A 26,776-nucleotide genomic window follows, 5' to 3' on the forward strand; every position below is an offset into this window, starting at 1 on the left:
TTGGAGTCGTGTTGATCACACAAGCAGCAATCTATGGTCCCAATACTAACAAGTCTAAGTTCTTTCAAACTATATGGGCAAAAATCAAATCCACGGGCTGCGACACTGTGATTTGGGGTGGTGACTTTGATGCTGTGCTTAACGATGCAATAGACAGTAAGGGCCTCTCCCGTTCCCTTCATCCTAATTCTAGCATCACACTGAACACCATTCTCTGGTTGGCAATTTAACTGATATATGGAGAAGATAGAACCCAAACATAATGGAAGGTACATGCATATCAGAGCACCACAAGGCCTGGTCCAGGTTAGACTATTGGTTGTTGTCAGGCGATGTGGTGACGTGGACACAGGAGGTCTGTCACCTTCCTAGGTCACTGTCAGACCATGCTCCTTGCCTCCTACGATTGTCTATGCCCAACACACCCAACAGAATGTTCAGCTGGAGGCTTCCCCCACACACCTTGCTTGACGAGGCTGTCAAGGAGGAAATACGGAGAGACATTGATGAATATTTTACCTTAAACACGGGCTCGGTCTCGTCACAGGCCTCCTTATGGGAGTGGTCATTAGGGGCGAATGTATTGCACGCCAAGCTGGGGTGTTGAAGGGAATTAGGAATACACTCACTTCCCTTGAGGCACGCATCAGGGAACTTGAGACACAATTTTACACTACGACAATACCGACTTGCTAGCTCAACTAAAAGAAAAGCTGCTGGAGTTTGAGGAAAAGGCACAACGACCACTGATCTCGGTTTATGCAGATGATATTACCCTATATATAAACGACCCTGCAGTAAACACTGGCCCTATCCTCTGTGAATTAATAAAATTCAGTGGAATATCTGGCCTTTCCATAAACTGGGTAAAACCCACCCTCTTTCCGCTCATGGACACCACCACCCATTCCCCATTGATTACCCCCTCCAGTTGTCTAACGGTCCAGTAGAATATCTGGGTATCTGGCTCAGTCTTTATGAGCGAGAGATCTGGAATATGAACTTTGGGCGAGCCATCGCATGGTTGGAAGAAAAGGTCAACGCATGGGCAAAGTTACCTCTCTCCCTGGCTGGGAGGATTGCAGTGGCTAAGATGGTGATCCTACCAAAATTCTTATATCTATTTGTTAATATCCCAATCCCGCTCACCCAAGTTGTTTTTAGCAAAATCCGTTCTTTATTAATAACCATGGAGATTCAGGGTGGTAACCAGACCCTGATCAGAGACCCGCTAAAAATCCTAGATAGATTTACGCAATTCTATACCAATCTATACATACCATGCACAGAGCAGTCCTGGAGGGCTTGCAGCCTTTCTTGGAGTCCCTAGAGCTGCTCTGGTTGGTAAGGGGACATAGGGACTATATGGATGTTCCATTTACAGCGGAAAACTTCACCCCTCAGATAAAGCCCCTGGCTCAGATGGCCTAACCACTGCATTTTACAAAACCTATGCTGCAGAGATAGCCCCACACCTCACCGCAGTCTATGAAGAAGCACAGTCCACCAGCATTCTACCGCCTTCAATGCATGAAGCTATCCTTATTACACTGCTAAAGCCCGGGAAACCCAGTAACGAAGTAGACTCATACAGACCACTGTCACTTATTGATGTGTCTGTCAACATTTTTGCAAAATTACTCGCAAATAGACTGCAACCATTGCTCTCACTAATTGCACGCCCAGACCAGTCAGGATACATTCCCAAGAGATCTACGACACATAATCTTTGCACCTTTTTCACTCTACTACTCTACTTACATCCCAACAAGCAAGCAATTCATGCCTTTCTAGATGCCACAAAAGCGTTTGATTCACTGGAGTGGACATATTTATTCACCGTCCTGGCGAGAATGGGCTTAAGCCTCCTTTTTCTGGGTCTTATACGTCTATTATACACTGAGCCATCCGCTAGGATCTGTTTAAACAGCATGCTGCTGAGCCCATTACGCATTACCCGTGGAATGAGACAGGGTTGTCCTCTCTCTCCCCTCCTTTTCGCTATTGCGATGAGACAGTAGCTGAGCGGATAAGACAACACCATGCTGCTAGAGGTCTGGGTTTCAGTACGAGGGGACTACTGATCTCGCTTTATGCAGATGATATTACCCTATATATATATAAACGACCCTGCAGTAAACACTGGCCCTATCCTCCGTGAATTAATAACATTCAGTGGAATATCTGGCATTTCCATAAACTGGGCAAAATCCACCCTCTTTCCGCTCATGGACACCACCACCCCATTCCCCATTGATTATCCCCTCCAGTGGTCTAACGGTCCAGTAGAATATCTGGGTATCTGGCTCAGTCAGTATGAGCAAGAGATCTGGAATATGAACTGTGGGCGAGCCGTCGCATGGTTGGAAGAAAAGGTCAACGCATGGGCAAAGTTACCTCTCTCCCTGGCTGGGAGGATTGCAGTGGCTAAGATGGTGATCCTACCCAATTCTTATATCTATTTGTTAATATCCCAATCCCGCTCACCCAAGCTTTTTTAGCAAAATCCGTTCTTCATTAATAACCATGGTGTGGGCGGGCAGACAGGCACGGACTTTATGGGAACTCCTGACACTACCATTGACTCAGGGCGGGTTGGGTGGCCCAGACTTCGAGCTGTACGCCTTTTGTGCATAGGCTTAATTCCTGCGCTTCTGGTTACATCCTACCCCGTTTCAGCCTTATGCAGCGGTCGAGATGGATGTGGTGGCACCGGTTGCCCTCCAAGTGGCAGTGTACCAGACTTATAGGCGGCCGCGGGAGGGAATTGACACGGTCAAGACTCTGAGGTGGGTGTGGGATAAACTCCGCGATAGAGCCCCACTGAAAATTCTATACGCCCCAGCCATTCCTCTGGCGCATGATCCCATGATCCCTACTATGGCGGAAGGTACCAGCAGATCTGTATCCCGAGGAAGAGTTCAGAGAGGAGGGCTGGGACGTTCTCAGAGCTTTTTCTATATTATAAACTTAGGGCAACTTGCAGGCAAATACACACAACCTTCCCTGCCCCCCGCCCACACTGATGGCACTTGAAAACATTATTCAGACAGCCTCCCGCCGGAACCTCATAACACTCCTCTATAGTAACATGCAGAATACCGCAAACCCCGGTAACAGAAGACCAATGGACTTTCTGCTGTAGTCAACTCACAGTACACAAATTGCGCTTGATCCATTTTAAGTTCATCCATCGCTTTCATAAAACTCCAGCTCAGTTGCACAGAATGGGGATCAAAGCAGATGACAGATGCTGGAGATGCGGTTACGCTCCCGGCCACGTTCATACACATGGCATGGTACGGCCCTCCTTTGGTGTCATTCTGGGCCACGATTTTTAATACAATCCATGGTATAATTGGTGCACCAGCCGACCCCGAGCCGCTTATTGGTTTACTGGGCTATGTGAGAGACACGCCAGTTGAGGCCTGGAAATTACATGCCATGCTTTTGCTTTTTGCTATGCGCAGGGTAGCCATACATTGGGGTAGGAGGATGGTTCCAATGATGGAAGCTTGGATGCGAGATGTCACTTTCAGTCACACACAATTATCAACATTCTGGGAACTAATGTCACCTGCATCTAGACCAAAAGACATATGGGACCTGTTTCTGACATGGGCACATTCGCAACGGGCTGCGGCGGAGGACCCTCCAAAACAGACTAGTCCCTCGGTAGTGTAATAATACACCTCATGGTCAGTGATCGTCCAGGGAAGGAACCGGACAAGGGAGACACAAGCAAACCCATTATCAGTACCCCATCATATATCATGCTGCCTGTTGATCTGCCATGCAGGAGAAACCCAAGCTCCTAGATCCTGATATATCAACCTTCATTTAGGAGCATATTGCACTGTCCCAGACAAGAAGTTGCAGGGCGTTTGCCCGTTTCACTCTGTAAAACTGCATATCATACGTATACCACCTGTGTTACTGCTATGCACAACTGACTATGTTGTTGTTTTGTTTATATTGGTTGTATTGAAATGCCAATAAACAAATAAAAAAACGTTGCACGCCGGCCATCTGGAAAGTATAAAAAGCATTGTTTTCACTGCTTTCTATACATTCAACAATTGCTTTCTATATTTTTAACATAGCACTTGGGTGTTGGCAAAACTGATAGAGTCACTTGGTGCACATGCCAAGTGAGACTATTTGGCTTTGTCAAAGCTCGTATTTTTAGCTGACTGTCTATTACATTACTGTGCATTATGAGCTGCTCCCATCATACGCATTGAGGTATGTGCACTAAACAGATGCTTTGTACATTTACATTGTTTAAAAATATAGACTTCAAATATCAAATGTTCTTCAGGCGCTGTAGGAAAGTGCCCTTTTTGACATGGTCACCCCCACTTTTTGCCTGATATACGATGTGATTTCAACTGGAAGTGCACTGGGATCCTGCTATACAGACCCCTATTGCCAGAACTATATCCCAAAAACTTTGCAATTGTACCCCGATTGGCAATACCTTTAGCACACTCTGTAAGTCTCTAGTTGAGGGTACCTAGGGACTGAGGTACTCAAGAGGGTCCCCAAGGGTTGCAGCACAAATTGTGCCACCCTAAAGGACTCCTCACTAAGATCTTGCAAAACTGCCATGGCAGGCTGCGTGTCTTGGTGCAGACAAAAGTGAAAACATGACATGGCACACATCCTGTGTGCCATGTCAGGGGACACTGAATGCAGTATAAGTAAGTCACCCCTACAGCAGGCCTTACAGCCCTAAGGCGGGGTGCACTAAACTACATGTGAGGGCATCACTGCATGAGCAGATATGCCCGGTGGTGGTCAGTTCCATTACTGCCAGCGCAAGTGAACAGGGAAGCCATTTTGAAGCATGAGCTAGACATGGGTGAAAACGAGTTCCCCAGCTACATGATGGCTTCATTGAAAATATGGATGTCTGGTATCAAACATCTCATATCAATAAACCCACACTGATGCCAGCGGCTGATATATTGATACATGCACACAGAGGGTGTTAGAAATGGGGGTAGTTGGCAATGGTTTGCAACTTTGTCCAAATAGTGACCCTTCCTTCTAGTCAGGATAAGGGGGATACACTACTGAAATAACCCCTGCTCACCCTCTTGGTAGCTTGGCACGAGCAGTCAGGCTTATCTCAGAGGCAATGTGTAAAGCATTCGCACATAACCAACAGTAATACAGTGAAAACACTACAAAAAGACACCACACCAGTTTTAGAAAAATAACCAATATTTATTTGTGCAAACAAGACCAAAATGATAAAAGACCAACATACAGTAATTAAAAATATGCACTTTACAAGAATGACTTTAAAATGAAGTTCCTTGAATCCGGTAGCCCTGCACGGGGCTATCGCGATGCTGAAAACAACAGAATCCAACTGTTCTGGCCAGCCGAGTCGGTGCGGAACGGCGTTAGTGTCAGCAGACTCGTAAACAGTACATTTGGTTCCGGCCAAAGCAGCCATCGTGGTTCAGATGTAAAACATAACGGTGTGGTGTGCGGTGTCCTCAAGTCACGGTGCAGGCAGAGGCTCGGTGACGGTCGTCTAGCTGCATCAGTGAGACCAGGGCTGCAGACGAAACAGGGCGGTGCTCGTGGCGGTGCTGACAGGTCATGATGCAAGCTGCCGTGCCGGTTGATGGGACCTGGCGTTGGTCAGCCCAGACTGCGGTGTGGGACAAGGCGGTGCTTCGTGCGACTTATGAGCGGTGCCCCCAAACCACAGTGAAGTCAAGGGTGTCAAGGTCAGCATGCAGCGACGTTAGGTGAGACCAAGGCGGCGGTGCAAAGTGCGGAGGTGCCTTCAGGACACGGAGTGAGAAGCCGTGTTGGTGACAGTGTTGACTGCTTTCCCCCTCTGTGATAACTGAAACCACAGTTCAAGCGGTGGTTCTCAGAGGTAAGTGAAGTCTTTGCTGGCCCTGAAACTTCGTGAACAGGAGGCACACTCTATTTCAAGCCCTTGGAGATACTATGCAACAAGTGAAGAAAGCCCAGTCGAGTCCTTTCACTCCCCAAGGCAGAAGCAGCAACTGCAGGCCAACCCAGCAAAGCAACAACACAGCAAAGGGGCAGTACTCCTCCTGGCAGTTCTTTTAGCTCTTCTTCTCGGCAGGTTCCTTGATTCAAGCGAGTTGTAAAGTTCTGGGGTCTGGACCCCAATTTTTACACTCAGTTGCTCTCTGTTCTGTTGAACAGAGAGTGTTTGTGCTCAGTCCAAACCAGTTTGGTCCTCTCTGGCCCAGCTTCCCGACAGGACGTGGAGACAGCACTGTCCAAGGCAGAGCAGGCCCATTCAGGTGCAAGGAAATCTCCTCCTACTACTCTAAATGTGGCCCAGGCCTATTCAGCCCAGTCCTGTCTCATCCAGGAAAGGCAGGACATACCTTGACCCACCCCAGTGGCTGTCTGAAGAGAATGCACCTCCCCACACCCTGTCACTCCAAAACCAGACAGTCAACACGCAACCCAGCAGAAGCACACAGGATGGCTAAGCAAGAAAATACCTACTTTCTAAAAGTGGTATTTTCAAAACACAAAAATCATCTTTACTAAACGTTGTATTTCTACATTCTGAGTTCAGGCATTCTAAACTTCATTCTCTATCTTGTACAAATGGAAAGATATAATTGTAAAATGTTTACAAAGTATTACCCATTTTATCCTATTGGACAGATAGCCTCTCAATAGTGAAAAACAAGATATACTGTATTTCACTATCAGGACATGTCGCACACACCCGTACGTACATGTCTTACCTTTGAAATACACTGCACCCTGCCCATAGGGGTACCTTGGGCCTACATTAGGGGTGACTCACATGTAATAAAAGGAAAGGTTAGGGCTTTTTCTGTGGAGTTCCATATATAATGAACTAGACCCAAAGGTATCAAAGCGCTTTACATGAGCACTACAGATGGACACATTAATTTTTGTTAGGCATGGGGAGGTTGAGTTATTTGCCCAGAATCACAGAATGTTGAGCATCCCTGCCGAGACTCGAACCCAGTTCCCCAGCTCCGAGGTCGACCACCCTAGCCTTTAGGCCACATTCTCAAAGTGGGTTCACTTGCCAAGCCGACATGGCAGTAAAAACTGAGCACTGACACTGCAGTGGCAGGTCTGAAAACCCTTTGAAAGGCGGTACGTGTGGGTGGCACAATCAGTGCTGCAGGCCCACTAGCCGCATTTGATTTACAGACCCTGGCACTCTCAGTGCACTTTACTAGGGACTTACCAGTAAATCAAATATGCCAATCTTGGAAACACCAATCCATAATACAATTTACAATAGAGGCACTTGCACCTTAACACTGAACAGCAGTGAGAAAGTGCACAGAGACACTAAACCAGCAAAAACAGAGTCAAAACTGGGAGGTCAGAAAGCAAAAAGACAGGGGAAACACGCCAAAAGATGCAAGGTCTAACAAAGGGCAACTGAGAGGTGCCCCTTGAAAACCTACCAGCTACTGGTGTGCACACTGGCTGGGTTTCACCAGCCTGCCGCCAGAGACGGGTTTCTGACCCCCACGGGTGAGGGCCTTTGCTGTCAGGGGGCTATAAACCAAGCCTGCTTGGGCAGATGGTGCTTTGCACCCCCGCCCACAGGATGACCTGCAGGTTAACATTTCAAGGCCGGGGAGCTTCAAAACCCCACCGCCTTTCGTATGCAAATCTGGCTTCTCTCACAGGAGAAGAACCTGACCCCCTTTGTCCAGAGCCCTTTGGCACCTGCACAGGTGGGAAAATTGGCTAAGCAAGATTTTCTTGTCCACCCTCAGGCTAGTACCTCCCCTAAGATAGGCAACCTGAAGTGGCTACGACTTTTCAAAATGGTTCATCTTGGTGATGGCAAACTTAGGATCTCTGGGACAGGGTGCTGCCCACTTTCCCCAGGAAGAGATCATATAGGGGTGAAGTGACTCCAGGGGTAAGTAGACCATTAGCTTCCACACTCACTCCCCTAATGCCCCTATATTCAGTACTTAGAGGAGCCCTGGCACCAGGAAATCAGATCTTGATGACCTCCGAAGAAGGACTCTGCAGAGCCACGAAAGCAAAGACTGAAGAATAGTCACTGAATTGGCACCAGCCCTGCCTGCTGTTTCCTGTCGAATTGTGCCAGAGTCTACTGGTCCTGCAAGCTGTAGTGCCTCCAAAGCCTGGGAGGATGTCCTGCCTTCAATAAAGACCTAAGAAACTTCCATGGAGTAGTGGAGCTGCTCTCCTGCAAGCAGCCCAAGAAAACTGTGAGGACTTCAGACCTGCAAAAACCCGACACCGCCAAGCACCACTGTACCCAAGCCCCCCCCCCAGCCAGAGTTGAAGTAGGCCAACTCTGTCAGCGTGGTCCCCAAGCCCTAAAGAGACAGCGTACACTTTGGTTTCACCCCTCGTTAACACTTTGAAGCCACATGCAGCCTCTGTGTGTAGGCACCCTCAACTGCGAGTTCTACCAGACAAAGAAACTAGATACCTCAAAGACCCTCTGCAACCGGCCTCCTGGCTCAAGGAGAAGTGGACCATCAGTGAACCTAGCATCCCAAGACTCGAACCAGCTCGTTGGACAAGCCTGACTGGCCTCCCAGTCCAATCTTGCAGCCTCTTTTCCGGGAAACCAATCTCCATTGACTAACATTGGGCAGTTTGGCACCATTGCACCTGGCCACCATTGTGCCGCTGGAGGTGACCTCCTCGTGCTCCCTTTGACCTTGCCCCATACTCACCTTAAGTCCCAGAGATAAGTCGCGTTAGTCACTGTACTGTAACTGAATGCAGTACTTGTTTTTCCTCCCATAGGATAACAACTTCTGAAAAAAATGCACTGTCGACTGTTTAAACGGAAAAGTATTTCTCTTGCAAAACTCGCTTACCTGATCGTAGTGATTCTGGTGCCTAAACATATATAAAGATATGTGTTATCTTCTATAAATTAGTGTAGATCTCCTTATTGAGTCATGTGCATCATTTATTTACTAATGTGTGTATGTGCCGATGTCTAACACTCCTCTCTGATATGCCTAAGACTGCTCGACCACACTACCCACTAGAAGAGCACCTTGGGATTGCTAGAGCAAGCCCTGTCTAATCTTTGGGGAATTCCCAGACTCTTTGCACGATATACCCCATCTTGATATATCATACAAAGAGCGGGCTTCCTACAGGCGCTTTATATAATATATTTAGGAAATAAATCAAATATGTATTTACATGTATTTCCTCATACCTAACAGCTTTAAAAAAAAATGCACACAGGTTGGTTTGTCAAGCCAAAGTCCCCCGATTGCCTCTGAAAATAGCTGGTAAGCGATTAGATGTTGAATAGAAATGCAAAACGTCTGAGGACAGAGCTTTGAATCTCAGAAATTGAACTTTGCAGTTAGATTAGTTCTTGGTTTACCAATGTAACATGTCAGCTCCTTTCTGCCTGTAATGTAATCTAGTTATCAACTTATAAAGAAATTCACCGCCATACATTCACTTTTGTTTGGTGCTTTAAAAATGTTGAACATTTATAACGCATTCAGAATGATGTACCCGCCGTTAGAGACTGATCTTCCAATCAGAAGCAGCCATTAGACCCAACACTAAATGCGGGTTCTCAGGGTGAGGATGCGGCTGCACCTCATTGTTACTATTATCTATTTTTGTGATTTTATATAGCGTGGACATGGCCCAGAGGCATCAGAGTGCTTTACAATAAAGCAGAATATGTCAATAACAAAATGAAAATGTACATGCACATTAAATGTGGATTGAACAGCAGGTTGGCCTCTCCCGTGAGGGAGATTGCTCAACATGTATTCACTGTAAAACATAGAAATGAAAAGCAGGTGGCACAGTACCAAGTGAATATCTTCAATCGTTCATGCAGGTTGAGGTTGGTATGCACTTGACGGGGTCATGAGGAGGTGGGAGTGGTTTAGGCCAGATGTCGTTCAAAGAGAAGAGGTTTAAGCAGGGCCATACTGGCCATCGCGGGCACAGGGTCTTTCCCCGGTGGGTTGGAGGGGTGGGGGCGGTTTTGTGGCTGTCGGTGCAGTTTTGTCACTGGGGGATGGTTTTGCAGCAGAGCTGCAATATTGGGCCCCTGTAACAAAAGTGGGAGCGTTGCTTCTTACTAACCCCCCCACCCCTCCACTCCCAGGGCTGGTCGAGCAGCAATCTGCCAGGGCTGGGTTTGAGGTCTTGTTTTTTAAGATGACATGACATGGTCAAAGGGAGGCTTGGCAGGAGGGAGTTCCAGATTCTTGGGTTTCTTCCGGAGAAGGATTGGTTCATGTATCACTCGTGCTTGAATGTTGGGGGATCAAGGAGGAGCAATTCAGCATTTCATGAATCACAGTCGGCGCCTGAGATTTTTAGTTTTGCGGACAGGTATGAAGATAAAGAGGAGTGAAGAGCTTTATGAGTGATGCAGACAGTTTTAAATTGAGCTCTTGCCTCTTTAGGAAGCCACTGAAGGGAGCGTAGAATGAGAGGGATGTGATCGAATTTCTTGTGTCATGTCACCAAGCAGGCGCCGCATGTAGGACTGCTCTGAGAGGACCTAGATGGACTTTGGGAATGTCGGAAGGAGAGCAATTTCATAGTTGAGTTTGGAGAGTATGAATGCCTGGACAACAGATCTAAAGTTGTGTGCTGCTATGAGGTTCCTGATTCCCCATAGCAGCCTTAGCTATAAACTGGCACTCTTAGCCATAGAGGAGGTATGGTTCTGGAGGGTCGGACATTTGTCGAGGCTGAATACCAGTGTCCTTTGTTACTATAAGGCATGCTGACAATGACATGAGAAACTGACAGCATCGGCCCCAAAACTGTACAGATTGCAGTACGCATAATTAAAAATTGGTACCTTTAGTCTGCTACTGGAGCCGAGCTTGAATTATTCATACTAAAAGGAAAGTTACAGCCAATTCTTGATTGTGATCAAAACAATTACAGGATATTGGGAAAGACCACCAAATAGAACAGAAGAGGGGTGCACAAACATCCACAAAATGTTCACAGGTTCAATGAGTTGGCAGGAAACATCTGATTTGTTGTTTTCTGAAAAAAAGAAAAGTAATTGAGGCACTGCAGAAGAGACAAGATTTACATTTGCGTATTTGAGGCCAGCTTTAATAAAGGTGCACCGCAGTGCCATACGTCATTAAAGCATTTATGCATATACAGTATTTCAGCAAGTTAAACAGATTCCAAGATGCAGCACATTAGGCTGGCGCTGTAGCATGTATTCATCTGTACATTGATGAGGCATTGAAGCAGTTTATAATGAGTAGAACACTTCTCTAGTACCCAAGGTTTATGGTTAATCCAGTTATTATCGGTTATTGTTGCTTATTCGGATTAATGTTGTGCACTCATGTAAACCATTCCATGGATTTACTTCAGTTTCTTTGTGGTAGATTAAAGTATTGAGGTTAGGTGTTATCGTTTAGTGGAGAGTATTTGGTTCATGCAAGTGGTTCGCGGGATGAATAGGTTAGAGAACTTGGGCTAGAGAACATTAGGTATTGTTAGGTTTCAGGGTTATGGTTTTCACAGAAGGAGAAGTTGTGATCTCTGAAATGAGATTAACACAGACAGTCACAGTTATGTATCAAGGAGACCGTCCTTACACACGGACGATTTGTAACTTCATATCATGGATGTTTATTAGTATATGGCGGCATAGGCTGTATAGCAAATAGGATGTATGGACCATATCATTTGGATGTGTAAAAACTTGTAAACACATGGTGATGATGTGTGACTAAGAATTAAAGATGAAGACACTAGACTTAAAAGCACAAAATCTTTTTGTAAACCCTGGGAACTTATTTTGAGCCCTGAAAAAAGTGGTTTCAGCTCCAAAATATGTGTTTACTTGATGTATCCCTCTGGAAACAATTTGGAACAACAAACACGTCAATGGATATTAAGATGTAGATGAACATCTATATCCATTTAGATGGGCTTTTAAATTGAAAATGGACAATGTAAGTTTGAGGTGGGAAAAGCATGAACTATAAATCCATGAATGTCATTTGAAATATATTTGACTCCTTTTTGGCATTTGAATAAATGCAATTTTAGTTTTTTTTTTATTTGTCATTTTTAAGAAAATGATTCTCTTCGAGATAGAACATCAGTTTTTTAGGTTAAGTAAGGCGACTTAGGTAAGCTGTATTCAAATAGAGGAGGTGTGCAGAGGGCTGAAGGTAAGGAGAGGGTCATTCAAAAAAAGAAAGGAGAGGGAACAATCAAAAGTTTTAAGTCAAGGCCAGTTTTCCATGCAGGGTTTTAGAAATACAATGAGGAGTCTTCTTGAGATAGCAGTGCACTCTGAAAATGTAAAACATGGTAGTGATGAACACAATACAATACACAATTCAATAAATACCACTTTCCACAAAACAAAGATTCTCCAACCCTATAGGAAGCCTATTTGAGAGTTAAAACCCTTCTACCAAAAGATTACAGCACTCCTAGCCCATGGAATTTGCAAGCTTAACACACACTAGGTAGCATAACGTTCCCTCAATTCTTTATGTGAATTGTCTTAAAATGTATAATTGTGAAAAACATAAATAGAGATCAACTAAAGGTTTACACCTTCAACTTACAGAAAATGAAAAATCATCTAAATACCAAAAATAATTTGGTGCAACCGTGTCTGGTAAGACTGTGGCACTGCTGCCTCGCTTGACAAATCTTCAAACCTGCCATGCAATACCTGCCTTCCCCAGTCACCTTATCCCCAAACATGCACAGTGCTTCCAGCAGGTTATGCATCTTATGTGGATAAATATAATCAAGAGTAGGTGGCCATTACTCTTTTCTTAGGCTTTTCTTCCACAAACATAGAATCTACTGAGACATTCAAAAGTTTCACCATAGCTAACAGAACCCTAAACTATTGTGCAAAAGCAGTTCATTACTTCAACAGACTTACATGGCCGACCAGGGGCCCCAAAGACCATTACGTGACGATCCACTAATCCCATGGAAAGTGCTGTTACAGGGCATGTCCAAACCTTGTCTTTTAAACATGTACAGACTTCAAATCTGCAGTTTGTACATCTTTCTTAATAACACTATTTACCCTGTCCACAAACCCACTGGCCTGTGGGTTGTACTACACAACTGTGAAGTCTAATGCTGCTTGCCTCCAAACATGGGTTCATAGCAACAGAACTGCACAGTATTATCAATCACCATGTTCAGAAGCAATCACTCGCAAACGTATTCTGTAGGGTGCGGATGATAATAGATATAACATTCTAACAAAAACAATATACATATTTTGAAAAGTAATCCACTAACACAACCATTCACTTCATCTCATCAGACAAAATGGCTATTTGCTCTTAATAGCTACATTTTCCCTAGGAATTTCAACATTACGTAAATGCATATTGTGTGTTTTCCTGTGTTTGTTAGATATTCGTCACACTCTATATCTGCAAAATCATGCATATACTGATCTTTTGCAGGGCACCAATATTTTCTTAGTAGTTGTAATTCATAGGTGACCCACATATGCAGTAATGCCTGTGCTCGTGCCAATGCTAGGGCCTTGAACTGTGCCAGATCCCTGGTACGATTGCTCACAGGAGTTCACAGTGCAGTGCCATGGTACAGAAGTCACCGGCAGCCATCACCCCAAACCCTTCAGGAGTTTCTCTATGTGACTATCAGAGTCCACTTTGCTGTAGTTGGAGCTCTGTGTGCCTGAATTTGCTTCTTGTTTAAGGTTACCAAAAGACTCCATGACACGAACGACAAGAGTGCTCCTGTTCTAGATTCTCATTTAAGAATGCAACAAAACCTCCAATTTATCTTTGGTGTTGAGCATGTACAGTGATCTGCTGCCAGGTAGCTTGGTTTGCAATATACAACACATATATACAAAAAGAAATTAACCCACCTTTATTTGCATTTTCCGTATTTGGGGTACAGTTACAGTGAGGGACAAAGAACAGTGATACCAGTCCAAGAGACTGCAGGAATGATTGAAAAATCATACAGAAAGGAAAGATTAACAATCAGACAGTAAAACAGTACACATGCCAATTGTAATTGCGATTGGAATGGTAATATACATTCAAACAGATAACATTATATTTTTTATCGGCACAAACCAGTGACATGATTGGGTGTCACGATGCAAAAGGAACAATTGCAGGAACAAAAGTAAAACAAAGCATGGTGAACAAATGACAGCTAAGTCACTGGTTTGGGTCTGTTGATACTAGTAATTGTACAATAAGACAGGTGGGGGATACAGTGCAGCGGTATGGCAAGGAGGCAGGTTCAGAGGGCCTTTACCACAACCAACGCAGTCCAGTGTGTGGTGTATATGTGGTAAGAGAGCCCGCCAGGGAGATTTAGTGGCTCCTACTGTCGTGTAGTTCCTACCAATCCGTAGAACCTGCGCATTGTTCGGACAACATAAACTAAGGGCTTGGTGTTATGACTGATTCCAGACACCCCCACAGGATATGTTGGCTTCTAGACTAGTTAGCTCACAGTGCCTCCGTAAGCCCCCCTAACCTACCAGGGAGCGCACAGTTTCTGGCAACCACTGAACATGACAACCCTGATTCCTCAGGAATCGTGGAAACAGTACAAAACCGACAGCATACATAGTAGATATAGTTCTACCATGGTGCTAAACAATTGTCTATACGCAGTCATATAAATAAGGCAGTAATCTAGCGTACTCCTACTATGCGAACCCTACTCCAAGTGTACCTAGAGTGTGTGTAGGTATAGAGCCAAAAATCCCCCAAGGGACGATCCAACCCCATTACCTGATGTAATAGAGTGAAGGACCCCGTTACGAACTGGACACCCCTCACAGATGTCAGGTTGCTGCGTTGTGATTTCTCAGCATGCCAGGACCCTCGGTGTCAGTGGACGTATCTCCTCTACTAATCGATCGGAATGCTCAACTTTTATAATAGAAAGCAGCCTTGCGATGTATGCATTAGATTAGTGATGTTGTGGATTTGTAGATAGCCCTGTTGCTCCATGGATGAAGATAATGATGACATTTGTACGGAGTAAGGAACGAGACCTTGTACATGATGTTCAGGGCATTGTGATAATGTTGTGCGAAGCTAGATATAAAACAAGTTTAGTTTCAGAGAACCTAATCCAACCTTGTCGTGTATGCAAATGTATGCAAAAGGTCACAGCTTGGCAATGTTATTCATGAGGACAATGTAAGAAATGAGCTGCTTTGCTACATGGGCTTAACTTGGGAATATAACACTCCTCATACTAAGGGTCGATATCTAAAAAGTAATCCAAAAAAGCAAACAGACTGTAGTTTTTTTAAAAACAAAAGTTTAAAAACTACTCTTTAAAAGCATCTAAAAGAGGGCTTCCCAGGTAAATATGTAAAAAGTTGTATAAGTCATTATATTATTTGAGATCCCAAGCACTCAGAGAGCCATGGTGCCTAGAAAAATAAAAAGATGTCTTGGTACGTTTTGTTTAAAAAGAGACCAAATTGTTTCCACAAGGAAAAAAGCCAATTGTTTATGTTTTCCAAGTGATAGATGCAACATTGCTGTTTCCCACATCTGCAGATGTTCCCAGAGGAGCAACTTTATGGAGCAAAGGTGATTCCATCCAGTTCCCATAGCAGCCGCTGAGGGAGGTGCTGTATCCCACAAGTTGTCTGCAGAGCCATTGTTCACACCACTAGAAGCTGGAGCATCCGAGGGTGTCTCTAAGAATGCGTTCATCATCAATGAAATACGCTGGGGACAGTAATATGCATGGGCCATTAAGGGGTTCATCAGTACTTCAATGTCCGGTATCGCAACCAATTCAGATCCCAGACATATATCCAAGACACATTCTGGGCTGCAAAGCAGGCAGCGGAAGACAGATTGAATGCAGTCAATTCAGACCAGCCTGAACGACAAGAACCACTGCTCATTTAGTTCTTGAAGCAGAGGTGTGCCGAAGCAGTATATCATGCACTCACGGCAACACAGCACTAACAGTGCGATCTCCATCCTGAATTGAACTGGGACGACCGTTGCGGAGCATATAGAATAAAATCAGTATTCCCACCACAAGTAGCATGACAAGAAAAAGCCCTCCAATAATGCTTCCCAATACAGAGTGTATGAAAGATGGTATAACTCTGAATATCATCTGGAAGGTGCTAACCTAACCAGAACTGATACATTAAAAAAAGTACACTATTTCTTTCGTATCAGACATGTTAAAGATACGATGGACCAGCTCACCAAAATGCTGCGGGAAGTTAGTGTGGAGTAGTGTCTGTATCTCAGACAAGGACCTTGCAACCTGGAGATCAAATGTCTCTTTGGCTGAAGTTAAGGCCACATCCTTCTGTAACAGCATGGCTTTCAGTTTGCTCAGGGAGTAAACATTTTTTGTTGGACACATTTATCGAAGGCCATAGCGCTGCCTCCCTAACTGTGCGGGCAGGTGGAAACAGTACTTGTGTACAAGAAGTGTCCAGGAATTAACCGTCACTAGAAAAGAAATGCCCGGTTTCATTCCACGGCAACCTTGATCATACAGCATCAAATAGCTCCCAATCGAGAGCAGCCTGAACACGGCAGCTGGCGAACCCTTCAGATAACAAGACAAGATCGCCATTGAAGCATTGCATGCTTCATGAAGAGAAATGTCCTTGCAAACCAAGGAACTGCTTAAGACGTCTTCACAGTCGGAGCCACTAAGAAAAACTTCTGTGTCCCCATTCCTGTATCTAAACCTGAATGGTAACTCCCAATATTCGTGCACATATCCTTCCCTTAGTGTTTCATATCTGCCTGCCTGTTGGTATTGGAGACAATATTGGAATTAAAAGGTTGCGACTGGTAGGGTGATGTACCCATGGATTATCCAGTTGGTGGACGGTGTCTCAGCCAGGGTGAAAGGTAATTGGTCTAATTTTCAATGTGGAACATGGTATATTTTGCATCTCTACGTGCCATTGTCATCTGTATTTCTGTTAGCTCGTAAAGCTGAAAACAGATTTGTACTGTTAATGTAACACCATGGCATGTGGGCAGAAAATAATGTCTGTAACGTCCAGCTCAGTATTACTATTGACCATAATTGCAATTGTCCATGTGTTGCTGTATTATGTCTATCGCGGAAGAAACTATGTTGCCCAGTGAATAAAGTCTGGATAATAAAATGGTCATACCATTGTCAACCCCAGCCAAAGCCTTTTCTAAATTAACCCTCTCAATCGTGCACAATCTCTCAGCAGCTTCCTGTTGAGAAATCTCCACAGCTCATTGTATTTTCAGTACAAAAAGCACTTTTGAAGTGGATTCCAGAGACCTATTAAAAAGTCCCTGAGATCCATGTCATCAGAAAGAAGGGACAAGTGTTGTTTCACCTGGGAGAGTGTTGAGGTTTTTAGCCAATCTAAACATAACTTCCCAACACTATATGACGTCACCACCCCGAGTGTTCAGTCTGTACATATTGTTAATCAGGTCTATTCACACTAAACCCTTTGGTGTACCCAGGAATCTAGATTGATAACCGTTTGTGTCTACAGGTCAAATCAACCAACCCTTCCAATTGGGGTCTGATTAATTGAAAGAGCCATTACGAATCATGGTGTCTAATGTATCCTCACTGAAGTGTGTAAAGTGCTGCCGGTTCTCGAAACGTGAGAAGGTGGAAATACGAGGTGTGTTCAAATCCTATGCTTTTGTTATACCTAGACATGAAGTTTGTTGCACTGTCGTGTTCAGGAAAATCATTTGACGTGTAATAGGGCATGCTCTAAATAAGGCCTCTGTCCCTTGAACCTGCCAGTCTTTTGTCCCCCAGATAGCTTTTGTGTCTATCGTGTCTTTCCAAAAGTCGAAACCCTGCATAGACAGTTCAGAAATAAAGGAAGCAGAGTATATCAGTTTAGTGTTTTTTAGCATATTTTTCTTTTCAGTTGTAGGTGCAAGCCTATAATAATATGAGGCTGGATCTGATGTTTAAAAACCTGAACCATAAGCAAACTTCTGTGCAATAATCTTTGAACTAACTTTTGGCGGTGTTGAGCAGTATTCCCATTGTGTGTGATTGTAAAGAGTGCATGGGATAGTGACTTAATGAAAACATGGTGACCATAATGCTGGTAACAGACCATGTCCCCAAAATTACTTATACCATCAAACAATTCATCATTCGAAAATGCAGCTGATTGCTCCAAATCTGAAAGAAGGTTATGCACAGTTTCAATGTCCCAATCATCGGGGAAAGTACTAGAGGTGATAATATTATTTAAAGAAATCTTGAACAAAAAGGACTTTTCAAAAGTTCAGTAGGACCATATACATCATACAATACCCAATCCCATACAATTCCTTCAGAGACTGGAACCGCTGTAATGTTCACCAGGTACAAGTCTCTTAGTTCACGGTATGATGATGCATGTGGTTTAAGAACCAAATTCACAAGTTGTACAGCAGAGCATTCTGGGAAAAAGCGTCCATTCAGAAGTAAAAAAAAAGACAGGTACTATACCAATCCAAAGTACCAGGAAAAAGAAGCCAATTGTAATCCATAGATGTATCCAGGGAACAACGAAGTAAGTCTTTTTCAGCCAAAGATAGAAGGCATAAACTCAAAGCTTGAAAGGGAGAAGCGGTGTCAGCAGATCAGGTTCACTTGAATCTGATGAGAAGTCATCATAATGCATGAAGTAGCCAGACGCCATCCGGTCTATTCTTGGCAGCTCAGAAGGTTTTGTAGAACTGGGAGATGACTCGATCTGTGGCATGTTGACATAGACATAGTCAATTTTTCAAATTAAAATTTCTGTAATCATTGACTGTACAGTTGAAGTTGTTTTAAAGGTGAGAAGCATCATCTCATTTTCGTTGACAGCTTCTCTTTGAAAAGTGGAGTCTTCAGTTGTCATTAAAGCTTCCATCTGAACTTCCTGTATGGTAGCGAGAGGAGTGCGGCGGCTACCCATGAGCCCACGGTGCCTACTGTTGAGAATCAGCCACAGAGTGTGGTTTGATCAGATCAATTGAGACAAACCTTTGGTCTTGATGGCCAGCAAGAGGGGGAAGAAGGACAGTTCTCATTCCTGAGACAGCTAGGGCAGGTATGGCCCAAATTCTTATTTGTCCAAAATGTTCTCTCTGACTAGGTACCCAATCTCCAGGACCCAGGCAGGTCTTCCTGTTACCGATTTCACTTCCCGAGTGGCGGTGCGTTTTACTTGGGTGTTGCTTTGTAAAGCTTGGCATTCCCTAAGGGCCAGTAAAACATCCAGACGATCATTGAGGACCAATAGTGTTTCAGCTGCCACTGGGCTGACACTATTGAGGTTGGATACCCACATCCTTATACCAAACAGGAGCTCAAAAAGTGTACGGCCCCCCATGGATTTTCTTGGCATGTTGTTTAGTGCCCTCTGGACCCCATATAGGTGATTGACCCAACTGCCACCCAAGCCTAATATCCTTGCTGTTAAGGACTGCTTTAAGTCACGGTTTTTCCCTTCGACTACCACATTTCCCTCAGGATCATGAGGGAGGAGTACTGCAAGGCCACACCCAAACTTCCCATGGCCTCTTTGTAAGCCTGAGAGCTAAACGCTGGGCCCTGGTTGAAATGTAGTGTGCCTATTGCGTATGTCCCGATAAAGACTCGCAAATCCTTTATAACATTTTGAGCGTCAGCTGAACACTGGGGCCAAACCCACAGAAATCTAGAGCATGACTCCACTGCCACCAAGATGTACTTGTAAGCCCCATCAGACTGTAAGGGGCCGCAGTGATCCAAATAGACACAAGTGAGAGCTTTGCATGAGATCAATAAAGTTGTTTGTGCTGGACACGCTATGATGGAGCCCTTCATCTGCTGGCAGATGTCGCATTTGAGGAAAAAGTCCTTGGTCGGCTAAGTCAGACCTGGCCACCAATAGCGCTGCTTTAGTAGTGAAACTGTAGCAGTGATCCCTGCATGTGCTGAACACAGACCCTCGTGTGCAGCTAGTATCAATCTCAATCTGCGATCCTCAGTGTTTGGTATTACTCGATTCCCCACTCCTGGAATTTGAGCATACAGAATATTTTGTGCATCTAATTTGTAGGAGTACTTGAGTGAAAAGTCTTTCGGCAGTCCTGAGCTATTGTGCGTGGCATTAACAGCTATCATAGTTGTTCTATCCATACTTGTTCTAGAGCGAATTATTGCAGCAATGGCAGCAGTACGCACTGTTGCCTTGGTGGCCTCATCTGCCATTGAATTCCCTTCAACGAGAACGCCAACACATTGATGACTCAATGTATGAATAACGTGAGCTCGTAGCAGGCCTTCTTTCAGCTTCGCCACTTGTTTCCAGAGCATCTTCTGATTTACTGTGCAACCTTTGGAATCCATAAACCCATTCTGATTCCAATAATGTAAATATTTGTTACAGAACTGTATGCAGTAAAATGAATCACACACTATGAGTGTGGGGAATTCGCAATCCGTATTTTGTAGCACCAGTATTAGTGCTTTTAGTTCTGCCAGCTGTGCAGTACAGTCTCTTTAATACTGCGTGTTTGTTTTTCCAGGAAGACACTTTCTGTCCTGTTTGCACCCTTTTACAATTGTGCATGCTACGGAATATTGCTGTTTCGTTCCCAAGGCCGTCTGGGCAGATCCATCGCTATAAATGATACATTCATATCAATCCAGATGCATTATTTCATTCGGCAGAGGGTATTCTTGTTCGTATTGCAGGAATGTTTGTGTTTGTAATGGAGAATCAAATCTGTAATCTACATCTATTGCAGTGAGAGAGTTAGCCCATTGAATCCATTGTGTATGCACTGCTTCAGTATTCGGAATGATTGCTTTTGTAACAGCCTCCAAGGTCAGTACTGGGGTTATGACAATTATGCGTTTCCTCTGTGCTAGCGGTCTTTCTCTCACTACAGCAGTCTATACTGCTGTATTTTTTAAGTTGGTGCAAAACGCATTTCAGCGTTTGTGTACAAATGTGATTTGTATGCAATAGGTACTGTATCGCCTTCATTGAAAGTGATGTAGGTGTACCTGGTTGGTCCAGCGACCACAGGAATCACCAGGTTAGTGCGTGTTAGTATGCGTGTGTAAATGTTTGTAAGCTTTCACATCAGCTTGTACGGAATGTAGGATATCAGTTTGTTCCTGTGTCCAATGGTGCACTGAAAAATCGGTCTAATTAAATCGTAGAAAGGTTTTACCCTTTCTGCATACTCCAAAGTGGATGTCCTGCCAAAATTCAAGAATTCTAAAATGGACTGCAGTCATTATCATCATCATCATCATCAAGCTTTATTCAGCCACAAAGACCATAAAAGCACAATAAAAACACAGTTTAAAACCATCAAATCACAGTAAAATCATACAAGTATCAACTGTCCCCCATTCAAAAGAAAAGTAAGAGTACTTAAAGAAATATTTTAAAATCCCAGAGAATTACAAAATGTCATGATAGCTTTTTGGGCTCACATGTAAAACTTCTTACAAACTCAGAACCTTGAGCTAAAGTGCATTTCTCCTTATTAGTTTCAGTGCTTGGGTAATAAAATTTAAGACTGAGCAGCATATAGTTCTGGTCTCGAAGAGCTGGAGGAAACACAAACCCTCCTGGTGATTATTAAAACATCTCCCTCTTAAAACTGGGCACAGAAATCGTACCCTGAGAGAAGAATATAGTGTGCAAAAGAATCCTAAAATCGACTATAGTCTTTTCAGAATTGTTGGAGGTTGGAGCAATGCACATTTTCCTAAACATTGCACGCCAGGCTTTTGCCTTCACTTGACAATTCGTATCCTAAAAATAGGACACTGAGGTGGGAAATTTTAGATTTTTTTAAATTCAATTTGTAACCCAGGTGAGCAAACCCAAATATTATGTGGTTTACTCTGGCCAAGTGTTCAATTAATTCATCGTCCGTCAGATAGATGTCATCTACATGGGACAATGCCTCTTCACCAAAATTTTGAAGTGAAAATCTGTTACCCTGGCTGTTCTTATACCCCTGTGTTAATCGACAAAATTAGTGTTGAGAGCCTAGCGTTGAGAATTCAGTCAAATATCTGCTTCCCAGCGCTATATTTTGGCAGAAACAGCCATTTGAGATGTCTAATATTGTTTTGCATTTCTTCCGCACAATGTTATTCATTAGTGCGGCACTGGGTGCACTTTGTACTGCAAATGTGCGTGTGGATGCATTTAAATGTCTATAATCTAAGACTAGACGATATGAATTATCGGGTCCCATTATGAGAAACAAAGGATTATTCATGGCTGAGGTGCAATTTTCAATCACACCCTGGTATTCACGTTGATCTAGGATCTCCCTGGCGTGTTTCTTTGCTTCATGTTTAATTCGGTATCGTCTCTGTGGTAGACGAATTGATTTTAACGGGATTTCATGATGAAGTGACTCATCATCTGACCCAACCTAACCCTAACCCCACTCCTGCACATATGAATTTTTAACTGACTCTGGTACGAGGTCAGAAAAGGCAGGTAAGATAACTTCTTCTCCCATTGGGCAATCCATTACAAACTCAGGTGGCCAAAAAATTGTCATAACCATAGGTCAGGTTCTCGCAAAAGAGACCCTTCACTTTCCTGGGTATCTCCCTCTCTATTTGGAGTTTTATTTTGTATAAACGATGTGGGACAATTACCCTTGTATCAGATGTTTCCACAATAATATGCTCACTCAGCGCTACTATCCCCAGAAAGTCCATCAGGTTCTGGTGAGCTATGGTGAGCATTGTCACTGCCCATTCCCCATTCAGAAGCAGAGTCCTCATTAGCCTGGGAATTTCTAATTTTAATCCCGGCTACCTTCTTCTTTTTAAATTGAGGTTTTGAAGTCTTTTGTTTGTCTTCCTGTTAAATGATGTAGTCCAAAGTGCGATGTGTCTCCCTTTTTGGCTTGACTCACTCTTAAGATCTGTATTCTGATCATCCGTCTCTCTCCGAAGGCTTTTCGGAAGTCTCCTGAAAGGAAAGAGAGGAACATGTATCAGTATCCTGATACCTGACAGATTTTCTAATTCTGTCACGGTTTTGTAATTTATATCTCTGGTCGGTGTGTTCCTTTCTTTTTTATTTAACATGTTTATTATTTATCCCAGATAATACAGTGATTTACAATATAATTCATCAAGCACAGTGTAGCTAAGATCATATAACAGTAGAAAGCAGTAAAAAGGTATAAATATTGATATACAAACACGGTGGTCCTGAAACACAGTACCTTAAAATATGTTAAAAGAAATAGAAAAATATCCATAAAATCAATTTCATAGTGCGGTACACAAAGTCAGGCTAAAAACAGAGTCACGTTAAATTAATTCATATGCGTACATAAGCTATAGAAAAAAGAAGCAAAGAAAATGCATATTATACCAAAATCATAATAATGGTCGCGAGGGGTCCAACAATGCTACAATATATGCAGATTTTGCTACATATGGTCCTTAACTGTTTTTACACCGCTAACTGTGGAAAGGCACTAGAGAAAGACAATCCCAGCTACTCATTAGAAACCCAAATAAGCATAGGTCCCCAGATCTTTCTACCTCGTTTTTTAAACCGCCACTCCTTGCTGTTGCTCTTTCCTGATTGCTAATATGGAGCATCTGAGCAAACCAAGCAGAATAGGAAGGAGGGTCCGGGTCCTTCCGATTTATTGCAATCAGCAAACAAGCTACTGCCATTGAGATGAAAATAAAATACGTAGGGGTCTGTTCTACATGGGTTTTCTTGTTGTAACCTAATAGCATCACAGCTGGAGAGATTCTCACTCCCTGGGCGGTCGGTGTGTTCCTGTTGAGGAGACCCACCCCATGACTGTGTTTTGTTTTGTTTATTCTTTTGTTTATTATCCCTTTTTTTTTTTTTAAGAATCTGGTGCTTGCTTGGAGTTATCATTTTTAGAACTACTCTTAGTTATTGGTTTCCCTGGTCTGGCTCCTAGATCATCTCTGTCTAAAGAGGCATTTGTTTCTTCGATATTTGTAGGTAATTTGCGCTCCTGTTGTGCAGGAGTGAATTCCCTCAGGCGTTGGCGTATGGCCACCACTGCTGCCTCCCCTTTTATGTTACTCAACATAATGGTAAATACCTGAGCAAAATCGCCCATCAGTTTCATTCCCAGATCTAAGGCAGGCTCCTTCCTATACTCATTCTGAATCTGTTTCATAACATCTGGTATGACCAGCCGCGGTCCGTGCAGGTAACAGCGGTGGGGCGGGTGGGGGGTGATTTCAAGGGACAATGCGAGGGAAAATTAAATAAATAAGTAATTTTCCCTCTGCATCGTCCCTCGAAATCCCCCCCACGCGGAACCCCGCCCCATCGCTGTTGCCTACACAGACCATGGCTGGGTATGACTGCTATTGATGGAGTACCATGTGTTCTGGTGCATACGGCAGTGAAGACTGTACACCAAGTGGTGCAATCATCTAACTGGGGAGCCATCCCCATCAGCAAGCAAATTGTCAGTATTTTGTGTTTTCCTGTGGGCCCGTATGGGGAAAGACTGCTTCAAGCTGTGCTGTTTTTTGTGCTATCCAGAACGGGATTTACTCCCGGCTGGTGGGAACCTTTCCCATAATCGCATTCAGAGTTTGCGGGATAATACCTGAGGTAGCCATGTGAGATTGTGTAACCTGAGCAAGCCCCACAGGTTAATCTGTTAATGTTCTCATCACATATTGTGTCAGATTTCTGTCAATTTTTACTAAATCTCTGAAGAGTTTGCGCATTCCTGCTGATGGTCAGGCAGTAACGTCTGTATATGGTGTGTATGATGCTAAGATCTGCCAGGTCGCTCCTTCTCTGCTTAGCGGACCGAGTCTCACGACTTCTGTTGTATGGGGTAGGGCACCTTTAAACCAATTAATGTGCTCTTGGTAAGTTAATAGGACTTCTAAGTCCACCTATGGGAAATACTCATCAGGTCGTTAATCTTCGATGCATTCATGAAATAACTGTGTGTGTGCATCTGCAGGCGAGAATTTAACCTAAGAATAGAATACCTTTGTCCTGAATGCTTCGTGTGCCTCAACCACGAAGGTAACATCTCCACCCGCAGCATGCAATTATCAGAAATATTCAGTGTATCTGTTCTCCAATGTTCTCATCCATTTGCTCGGTCATTGTTAGAGCAGTAGTATTTATGCTACATTGATATAGAGATATGGTTCGCACAATGTGGCAAACGTTTAATCCTCCATGCTTGATTAACCTACAGTCAATACATAGGATGGGCCTACTCAGCTGAGGCGGATTTGTTTCCTTTCCCACTACGGACGTCTCTGGTTAAAAATGTGAGTAAGGGTCTCTGAGAAAGCACAACTGAACTACTCAGATTTGACTATTAAATAAGTGCCTAACCAACGTTGGCAGCTCCATGTCGTGTAGTTCCAACCAATCTGTAGGACCTGCGCATTGTTCGAACAACATAAACTAAGGGCTTGGTGTTAAGACTAATTCCAGACACCCCTGCAGGATATGTTGGTCTTTAGACCAGCTAGCTCACAGTGCCACTGTGAGCACCCCTAACCTACCAGGAAGCGAATAGTTTCTGGCAACCACTGACCATGACAACCCTGAATCCTCAGGAACCATGGATACAGTACAGAACCTTTAGCTCAGTCACTCATGCTCACTTATTCTCAGAGAAATATCCATAGAATACACAGTGGGGCATTTCAATTTTGTTTTAAACATTGTATTCTTGCATAAAATACATGTGCTGCAATGATTAGTAAATAGAAGCAGGTAAGCGTGACTACAAGTACCAACAACATAAATAGTAGATCTAGTTCTACCATAGTGCTAAACAATTTTTTACATGTAGTCATATAAACAAGAGAGTAAGAGGCAAGAATCCCCCCAAGGGACGATTCAACCCCATTACCTGATGGGATAGGGAAGAACCCTATCTTGGTCACAAACGGGACACCCCTCACGAAATGTCAGGTTGCTGCGTGGTGATTTCTCAGCATGCAAGTACCCTCGGTGTCAGTCACTGATCGATTGGAATGCTCAACTTTTATAATAGAAAGCAGCCTTGCAATGTACGCATTTGATTAGTGATGTTGTGGACATGTAGATAGCCCTGTCGCCCAGTGGATGAAGATAGTAATGACATTTGTACGGAGTAAGGAACGAGACCTTGTACACGATGGTCAGGGCGTTGTGATAATGTTGCGCAAAGCTGGATGTAAAACAAGTTTAGTTTCAGAGAAACTAATCAAACCTTGTCATGTGGGAACCTAAAAGGTCACAGCTTGGAAATGATATCCGTGAGGACAATGTAAGTAATAAGCTGCTTCGCTACATGGGCCTAACCCGGGAATATAACAATACCTCATCTGATGCACAAACATACAACATAATACATTTTACAGTAAATATGTAATACATTTTTGTCCAACCATAATCGTTTCAACTTTTCTTAAAATGTAAACTTGAGTGAATTTGCAACTTGTAACTCTTACCGTTATTATCTGTAGTAGACATGAGTTTAGAGTTTATCTGTTTCATACTTTTTGTGTTATTCATGTACTCTGAAGATTTTTGGAGATCCGTTCCTGGTTTTACCGACTGCCGTCCGAGATAGCTGCAGTCCAAGCAAGTGAGTGCACGAGGAGAGAGAGACGCGCTGCTCCTCACTTCTTTCTGCCTCAATTCTACCTCAATTCCAATGCCGGTATCGCGCTGACCGACGCGCTGACCGACGCCCGGCTAGGCTTGCCT

The sequence above is a fragment of the Triturus cristatus genome, chromosome 10 (assembly GCF_964204655.1).
Source record: "Triturus cristatus chromosome 10, aTriCri1.1, whole genome shotgun sequence".
In the NCBI taxonomy this organism is placed as follows: domain Eukaryota; kingdom Metazoa; phylum Chordata; class Amphibia; order Caudata; family Salamandridae; genus Triturus; species Triturus cristatus.